This window comes from Giraffa tippelskirchi, chromosome 7 (assembly GCF_054371585.1).
Source record: "Giraffa tippelskirchi isolate mGirTip1 chromosome 7, T2T-mGirTip1v1.2.pri, whole genome shotgun sequence".
Classification (NCBI taxonomy): Eukaryota; Metazoa; Chordata; class Mammalia; order Artiodactyla; family Giraffidae; genus Giraffa; species Giraffa tippelskirchi.
In genome coordinates this window covers 156,217,361-156,226,898 of record NC_137281.1, presented here as the reverse complement: position 1 = coordinate 156,226,898, position 9,538 = coordinate 156,217,361, and positions in this window count along the sequence as shown.

The window sequence follows — 9,538 nt, the reverse complement described above, 5'->3', positions numbered from 1 at the left end:
AAAACAAATACATGGTATCACTTATATGTGGATTCTAAAAAAAAAATGGAATTTATTTACAAAATGGAAATAGAGTCACAGATGTAGAAAACAAACCCAAGGTTACCTGGCTGCGTGGGCGGTGGAGGACAAAATTGGGAAGTTGGAATTGACATATGCACAGTACTATGTATAAAATAGATAACTAATAAGCACCTATAGTATAGACAGGGACTCTACCCAGCACTCTCTAATGACCTAATAGGGTTGGGTTCTTTTAATCTTTATTTCCTCAACTTCACCAAAACAGTCAGCTGTATCAGTAAAATGTAAGGCAACATATAACACTAATATAATATTGGTCTTCTTTTAAATTTTTTATTTTATTTTTTATTAATTTCTACTGGCGTACAGTTGCTTTACAATGTTGTGTTAGTTTCTGCTGAACAGCAAAGTGAATCAGCCATACATATACATTCATTCCCTCTTTTTTGGATTTCCTTCCCATTTTGGTCCTCTTTTTCTTTTAGGTAAGATTTATTGTCAGTTTAAATCCTTCAGCAACTTTTGATTAGTGAAAATTTGCACAGTTCTCATGTTAAAAAGGGCATTGACTAGCCCTATATTAAAGTGCATTTCACAATAATCCCATTTCCAAATCATGAGGCCAATTTGTCTTAATCAATTCATCTTTTTTAAAAGGCAACTTGCTATCTTTTTTTTTTTTTAATAAATTTATTTATTTTAGTTGGGGGCTAATTACTTTACAATATTGTAGTGGTTTTTGCCATACATTGACATGAATCAGCCATGGGTTTACATGTGTTCCCCATCCTGAACCCCCCTCCCACCTCCCTCCCCATCCCATCCCTCTGGGTCATCCCATTGCCCCAGCCCTGAGCATTTGTCTCATGCATCAAACCTGGAATGGTGTTCTGTTTCACATATGATAATATACATGTTTCAATGCTATTCTCTCAGAATGTCCCACCCTCACCTTCTCCCTCAGAGTCCATAAGACTGTTCTATGCATCTGTGTCTCTTCTGTCTCGCATATAGGGTTATCATTACTATCTTTCAAATTCCATATATATGCATTAGTATACTGTATTGGTGTTTTTCTTTCTGGCTTACTTCACTCTGTATAATGGGCTTCAGTTTCATCCATCTCAATAGAACTGATTCAAATGTATTCTTTTTAATGGCTGAGTAATATTCCATTGTGTATATGTACCACAGCTTCCTTATCCATTCGTCTGTTGATGGACATCTATGTTGGCTCCATGTCCTGGCTATTGTAAACAGTGCTGCGATGAACATTGGGGTACACGTGTCTCTTTCAATTCTGGTTTCCTCAGTGTGTATGCCCAGCAGTGGGATTGCTGGGTCATATGGCAGTTCTAGTCCCAGTTTTTTAAGGAATCTCCACACTGTTCTCCATAGTGGCTGTACTAGTTTGCATTCCCACCACCTATGCACACACTGGTCTTCCTTCTGATTTTGCATTTAATTTTATTTCATTTTGGGTATGCAGAGTTTTATGATTTGTTTCTATTACAGTATTTCGGTTGTTTTCAAATAGAGAGCACTAGCGATAGTCTGACCGCATCTATCTTTCTGAAGGACTGGCTGTGTTGTCCTGGCTGGTGAGTCATCTCTGGATGCTGAACCACGATGGTGACGAATCTGTAGCAGGTGCATGCTTTGCCTAAGAAGAGAAAAGGAAACCCCTTGGGATGGGCAAAGATTCCCCCTTAAACCGAGTCTTTCCCATGCCTTAGAGGACTTTCCTAAATTAAGTCTCCACTGGAGCCAAACACCACCACTCACATGCTCATGGAAGAGGACGTTCTAAACTTCCAGCCAATAAAGCAAGTTCAGGGAAATCAGAAGGAAAGAGACAGTGGGGTATTTGGCATAACAGCAATGTCGTCACAGAAGTACCATGAGCCACTAGCTTTGATATTGACAAACCTATAAAATGTAGTTTCTATCTCACATCACCATAGCTAATTTAATTTGTTAGGTCAGGCAGGAAGACTATTTCAGGTGAAATAAAAGCAATTCTTTGCAATAACATTTCAGCACAGTAGACACACATAATTTAGCATTTATTTCAAACTCAATTTAGCAAGGCAGCACACATACAGAAATTAATGCTACACATACACTTTACAACCAACCCTGAGTAAGCGCCTTTGACAGATATATGTCATACTTGTCTTTTAAACATCAACACTGACAGTTTGTAAAGTAATAAAGGTAATATAACAGTGAGTAACACCTTCATACTCATACTGACATCACTGAAAATATTAAAAAAAAAAAAGTTTGATGTTTGTGAACTTTTCTTCCCAATACCTTACTCAGATTTTCCATGGAGTTGGTAAAACCCTAGTGTTTAAAATAGGTACATGCCTGCATGCATGCTAAGTCGCTTTAGTCATGCCCGGCTTTTTGTGACCCTATGGACTGCAGCCCCCCAGGCTCCTCTGTCCATGAATTCTCCAGGCAAGAATGCTGGAGAGAGTTGCCATGCCCTTCTCCAGGGGATCTTCCTGACCCAGGGATTGAACCTGCCTTTCTTATGTCTCCTGCCTTTGGCAGGCTGGTTCTTTACCACTAGTGCTACCTGGGAAGCCCGAATCAACTATACTCCAGTAAAAATTAAAAAGCAAACAGTAAATAACAAAGAACCACACTCACCATTCATGATAAGCCCTTTCTTGATATTTCTAAGTAGACCACCGTTAGTAGGAAGAAATTGTTTTTGTACACTAAACACCTATAATATGAAACAGAAATTCCTTAAAGACGATGGCATGTACCCCAAAGGACATTCTAGCTAATCTAGTTAATCACAGAATTTGAATAATTAAGTGTTCAGATTTTCATTTGTATTTACTTGGTCACATTCTTTTCACATCGTCAATTTCTATTTTTGTGTACGTTCCAATACGTATTATCTATTAAAATACTAATATTTGTTTAGCATGCATGTGGCATGATAAGTTACTTCAGTCCTGTTCTACTCATTGCGACCCCATGGACTGTAGCCCACCAGGCTCCTCTGTCCATGGGATTCTCCTGGGCTGGGTTACCATGCCCTCATCCAGGGGATCCTCCAGGACCGGGCCTTGAACCCGTATCTCTTAAGTCTCCTGCATTGGCAGGTGGGCTTTCTACCATAACGCCACCTGGGAATCCGTTAAAATAGGCACATTTATCTTCAAGGAACAGAGACTAGCTCCACGTAGCATTAGTAACAGTGGGGTTATTTTAAGACTACATACAAGCAAATATATCCTAGTAGAAGCTGTACAACCTGACTTGAGAAAGCTAGGAAAGGCAGAGCCTGTGGATCAGGTCATAGCATTTACACTTTGGAAACAAACAAACAAACCAAGAATTTCCACTTTGAAACATTGCTGTTCAATTGAGTTAGCTACTTGTCTGGTCCACACTATCATTTTCTAGTTGTCAAATTTGATTTTTCCCTCCTATGTATATCTAGAGAAAGGAAATCTGATTGACTTGTTCATATTTTCACAGCCAGCTGGCAGGTACGGACTGCACCATGGGTCATTAAGTCAACAGGGATGCACAAAGCAGGGAGCATTAGAGGAAGTGTTAGCCAGGGGGGAAGTTCAGGATTGCTGGTGCAGAGATTGGTGCTTCTTGCATACTTAGTTTCCTGAACCAACCACCTAGCTGGCTGGATCCAACCAAGGATTCCACCAGCACGCAAAGAGTTAAGGTTCTAACTTCCTTGGGGAGAAACACACAATCACTGCTCACCCTCATGCTTTTCCTGGTGAGTCCTATCGTTAGCTTCCAATCCTCACACATCTCTATATGCACATCCTTCTTGTCGGCACAGTGAACACATCTGATGCCCACAATGAATGGCCCCTGCCACTGTCAACTGCTCCTCTACGCATCTATCTGATGCGGCTGGTTTGGTCAGGCAGTGTCACTGGTCATTGAAATATGTATGTTTACAACTCATCAACTTAGAGAAGTGGTTCTCAAAGAGGTGAGGTTATTATTTCCCAGCGGACATTTGGTAATGTCTAAGGACTTTTTTTTTCTTTTTGGTTGAAGTAACTGAGTTCTATTGATATGTAGAGTAGAGGCCAGAGATGCTGCCAAACATCCTGCAATGCACAGGACAGCCCTCACAACAGAGAATTATCTGGTCAAAAATGTCAAGAGTGCTGAGGCTGAGAAACTCTGGTGTGGAGGCTTTCTGAGACTCATTATGCCAGGAGAGCATATATGCAGGATAATTTTGAATAGATCAATCTCTGAGTTAGAGAAAATCTTATGACCTAGAAGAAACCCCTCTGGGAGCACCGACTCTCACAGGGTTGACCGTCCAAGGTGACTGTCACCCTATGTTGCGTCCTTGGCAGTATGTGAAGGTTCTGGCACATATACATGGAGAGACACTGAGGGGACTACGGAAGGATGTCTGTTGCCTTTTGTTCTTGCAAAAGTCAGTGCACAAAGAAGGGCACCCAGTTCTGGGCATGCATGCCAAGAGTACAGAGTTTTGTGCATGAGCTTCAGTCGTGTTCGATTCTTTGCAGCCCACCAGGCTCCTCTGTCCATGGGATTCTCCAGGCAAGGATACTTGAATGGATTGCCATGCTCTTCTCCAGGGGATTTTCCCTACCCAGGGGTCTAAGCCACATTCCTTATGTCTCCTGTATTGGCAGGCAGGTTCTTTACCACCAGCACCTCCTGGGAAACCCTACATTTCCTCAAACATTGTCCCTGCTGCATTCACAGAACCATAAAATCTAAGTGCAAATAGGGCTCCTTGTGCTCAGTTAAGAGCTTATAGATCAAGCCCTCATTAGTTCTCAGCTACTTTATGAATTTAGGGCAGTGTACTCAACTCAATCTTTAAGAATGCTTGGAATTCAGATGAAGAGTTTAATCCATCTAGGAAGGAACTAATATTTTCCTGGTGTTTTTATATGCCAGGCCCTGTGCTGGCTTGGAGTAAATTGTAAAATTGAAGCATGTACACTTTCACTGATTAGATAATTGTGTCTCTCACATAAAGTTTGTCTTCTTTTATGAATGCAATCTTCCCTTTATACCAATGGCTGCACACAATGCCAAGTCTATCTCTGGTGCTAAGTATTTTCTGAATATGTGAATTTTTCTCAAATCTTTACTCTTCCCCATGCATATGAGGAACAAATTAACACTCCCACACTCCCATCAATAACTGTAAAGTGGTTTTTCTTAAGTAGATGTGCAGTGGGTTGTATTCAAATAAGTATTGGGTGGGAGGGAAAAAAAAGAGACAGATGTGAGAATTTGAGAAACTCTATCAAGTGTGCTTGATACCTCTGACCTCCAGTTGAAAGTGGCTGCTTTATACTTTCTTACCAACTCCTAGACCCCAATGAAGCCTCTACTGATTTCCAAAATATTCTTTTAACTGAAATATAGCTGCTTTACAATGCTGTGTTAGTTTCTGCTGTGCAGCAAAGTGCATCAGCCATATGTATGCATATATCCTCTCCTTCTTAGACCTCCCTCCCAATCCCCATCCCACCCCCTAGGCCATGACAGAGCATGGAGCTGAGCTCTCTGTGTTATGCAGGAGGTTTCACTAGCTTTCTGTTCTACACATGGGAGCGTACACGTGTCAACTCTACTCTCCCAGTTCATCCCACCCCACCCTGCCCACCCCCTCCGTGTCTACATGACTGTCCTCTGCATCTGTGTCTCTGTTGCTGCCCTGCGAGTAGGGTCATCTGTCCCATTTTTCTAGATTCCACATATACGTGTTAATATACACTTTGTTTTTCTCTTTCTGACTTACTTCACTCTGTATGACAGATTTTAGGTTTATTCAAAGCTCCACAAATAACCCAGTTTCATGTCTTTTTACGAATGTGTAATATTTCATTGTATATATGTACCATATCTTCTTTATCTATTCATCTGCTGATGGACATTTAAGTTGCTCCCACGTCCTGGCTATCGTAAAGAGTGCTGCAGTGAACACTGGGGTACATGTGTCTTTTTGCATTTTGATTTTCACATGGTATATGGCGAGTAGTGGGAGAATCCCGTGGACAGTGGAGCCTGGCGGGCTACAGTCTATGGAAAAATTGCAAAAATTGTGACATGGCCGAAGCTCATGCACAAAACCAGGTACTCTTGGCATGCATGCACATATGCTGGATCATGTGGTCATGCTGTTTTTAGTTCTATTTTTTTTAAGGAACCTCCATACTGTTCTCCATAGCAGCTATATCAATTTACACTCCTACCAACAGTACAGGAGGGTTCCCTTTTCTCCATACCTTCTGAAGAATTTATTGTTTGTAGATTTTTTTTGATGATGGCCATTCTGACAAGTGTGAGGTGATACTTCATTCAGTTTTGGTTTGCATTTCTCTGATAAATAGTGATGCTGAGCATCTTTTCATGTACCTCTTGCCCATCTATCTATATGTCTTCTCAGAAGAATATTAAACTTCGTTTCTGTCTCAGTATCTACTGCATTCTTTCCTTTAAGCTTTCCTAAAATGAGAATTACAGTAACCAAATAATGGCAAATGTTTCTGAGTACTTATTAGGTAGCAAGTACTACTGAAATTTCTATGTATCTATTAACTCATTAAATCATATGAGGGAGCTGCTATTACATTTCCCAGAAGCAGAGGGAACAACAGAGGCACAGTAAGGTCTTGTGAGGTTGCATGCTGGCAGACTGCTTCTAAAGCCCAAGCCACCCCAACACTTAGACCTACCCCCAGTCTTTCAGTTATATTTTGACCCTCATTTATGAAATCAGTCAGCTTTAAGTCTCAGAAATCTGCTCCTCAAGTCATAGCACTATTCATACACTTCTTTAGATATTCATTGTACCTCCTATGATTTCTCTGGTATGGTTGTATTTCATAGTTAAATTTGTGCATGTGTACTGAATGTTTGTGATCTTTGAAAGTAAACACTCCTATGCTCATATTACCTTTTTAAAATCTTTCTAGTCACTCCTATCATTATCTTAGAACATGGCATGTATTTGATTTATGTGCTGTGCTAAGTCACTTCACATTGCAGGTGGATTCTTTACCAGCTGAGCCACAAGAGAAGCTCAGCTAAGTCGCGTCAATGATGTCCAACTCTTTGCCACCCTATGGACCATAGCTCACCAGGCTCCTCTGTCCATGGGATTCTCCTGGCAAGAATACTGGGGTGGGTTTCCATGCCCTCCTCCAGGGGATCTTTCTGACCCAGGGATCAAACCTGCATCTCTAAAGTCTTTGCATTGGCAGGCAGTCTGTTTAACACCAGCACCACCTGGGAAGTCCATTAGATATATAAAAGTGAAAGTTGCTCAGTCGTGTCTGAGTCTTTGTGACTCCATGGACTGTATAGTCCATGGAATTCTCCAGGCCAGAATACTGGAGTGGGTAGCCTTTCCCTTCTCCAGGGGATCTTTCCAACACAAGGATTGAACCCAGGTCTCCCCCATTCCAGGCAAATTCTTTACCAGCTGAACCAACAGGGAAGCCCAAGAATACTGGAGTAGGTAGCCTATCCCTTCTCCAGTGGATCTTCCCGACCCAGAAGTCGAACCGGGGTCTCCTGCATTGCAGGCAGATTCTTTACCATATATAGTTGCTTTGTTTAGTATTTACAAATAATTAAATGAAGTCCAGAAGGGCAAAATTTTTTTCAACTCTATTCTTCTTTTTTAAAAAATATCTATTTATTTGACTGTGTGGGATCTTAGTTGTAGCACCCAGAATCTTTGTGGGGGATCTCTTGTGGCATGAGGGATCTTTCAGCTGTGGCATTTGAACTCAGTTGCAGCATGTGGGATCTAGTTCCCCAACCACAGATCAAACCCCAGCCCCCTGCATTGGGAGCGTGATGTCTTAGCCACTGGACCACCAGGGAAGTCTCTTCAATCCTATTTTAGATGAGATGATTTTTTTTTTTTTCAGTCCTCAGTTTTGTAACAATAAGGATCTGAGATGCTGCCCTATATTGTCAGTGAGTCTACCCTCAGGAGCAGTGAGCTCGGCCAGCCCAGCAGACATGGGTGAGGAGAGAGGACCCCCTGGCTGGTGGTGAAGCAGGAGTGCAAGGAGCCACTCCTCTTGGTGGCTCTGACTCAGACTCCTGGCTCTACCTTCCACTCTGCTTCTCCTGAGCCTTTCCCCTTATCATAGTCATAATCACCATTAAAGGGGACAGTGTGGGGGCATTGTCTCAGGGAAAGCAGAGCCCATCTCCATCGCTTGTTCTACACCACATCTGGAGAAGGAAATGGCAACCCACTCCACTGTTCTTGCTTGGGAAATCCCATGGACAGAGGAGCCTGGTGGGCTACAGTCCATGGGGTCGCAAAGAGTCAGACAGGACTGAGTGACTAAACAGTAGCATCAGTTACACCACGTTGCTGCTCCTGCAATGTTTGATGTTCACTACTTATCAGGATCAGATTTATTTTCCAAAATAATTTGCTGAAACTCCTTCCCAAGATTCCATTTCTGAAAATTATGAACATATTTAGTTGACTTTTTTTAAGTAAAATGAACATACTTATTAAAACCTAAATGCTTTTTAAAAATAGCCTTTTAGAGGAATCAGTTAGGTGTGTACTCTCTTGTGTTGTAGATATCACATTAAACAATTGTTGGTTACAACCAAATATAAATATGCCTCATGAATGCTAGTGGCAATCAGGAACCAAAGATGGATCTCCATGAATTACATGTGTGATGTGCTACACACATGCATTCAGTGTGACCTTGTTTGTGTGATATTTCATATATTTAAAGCTAAGTTTGCAGCTCCAAGTAACACAAGTTAAAACTTTTCATATTTCACAGTAAAAAGTCCTCCATACATCATAATGCCAAGATTGGTTTGAACAAGATGAAATAGTGATATAGTTTATAATTTACTTAGTCAATAATAGAGAGTAAAAAACAAAAAAATCCAATATGATGTTAAGTAACAAAAAGAAACATTGCAAATATAATCAAATGGCTAGAGGCTATATAACCAAGGTTGTAGAACGCCAGATACAGGACTTTGAGTCTTAACGTTGGACACCATATGCAAATTTTATAGCATACTCTTCCTGAGTAAGAAATCTTAAACATGATTTAAATGTCATAAATATTTTACAAGTCTTTCCTGGCAGCAGATTTCCTGTACTGGGAGTTAAAGGGCAAGTGTAAACCTGAGAACATGCTCTACATATGTATGACAGATATAAAAACACACAGAATGACCTTTACGAACATATTGGCCTGGCCACTTTCATCCTGGAAAGAAACTACCACATCAAATCCACATTTTGATGGAGTCGGTCACTGATATTTAAAATCTGTTGCTTTGAAAATATAGTGGTCTCCTTTATAATTACACAGACAACTATGTTGGGGGAGTTAGATCAACTTTTTACCATTAAAAATTTGTTCTCTTTTTAAAAATTCCTAACCCGAAAATACAGTAAGACACTGAGTTTATCCAAGTCAGACAAACTGTTATCTAATTGGCTTCTAAT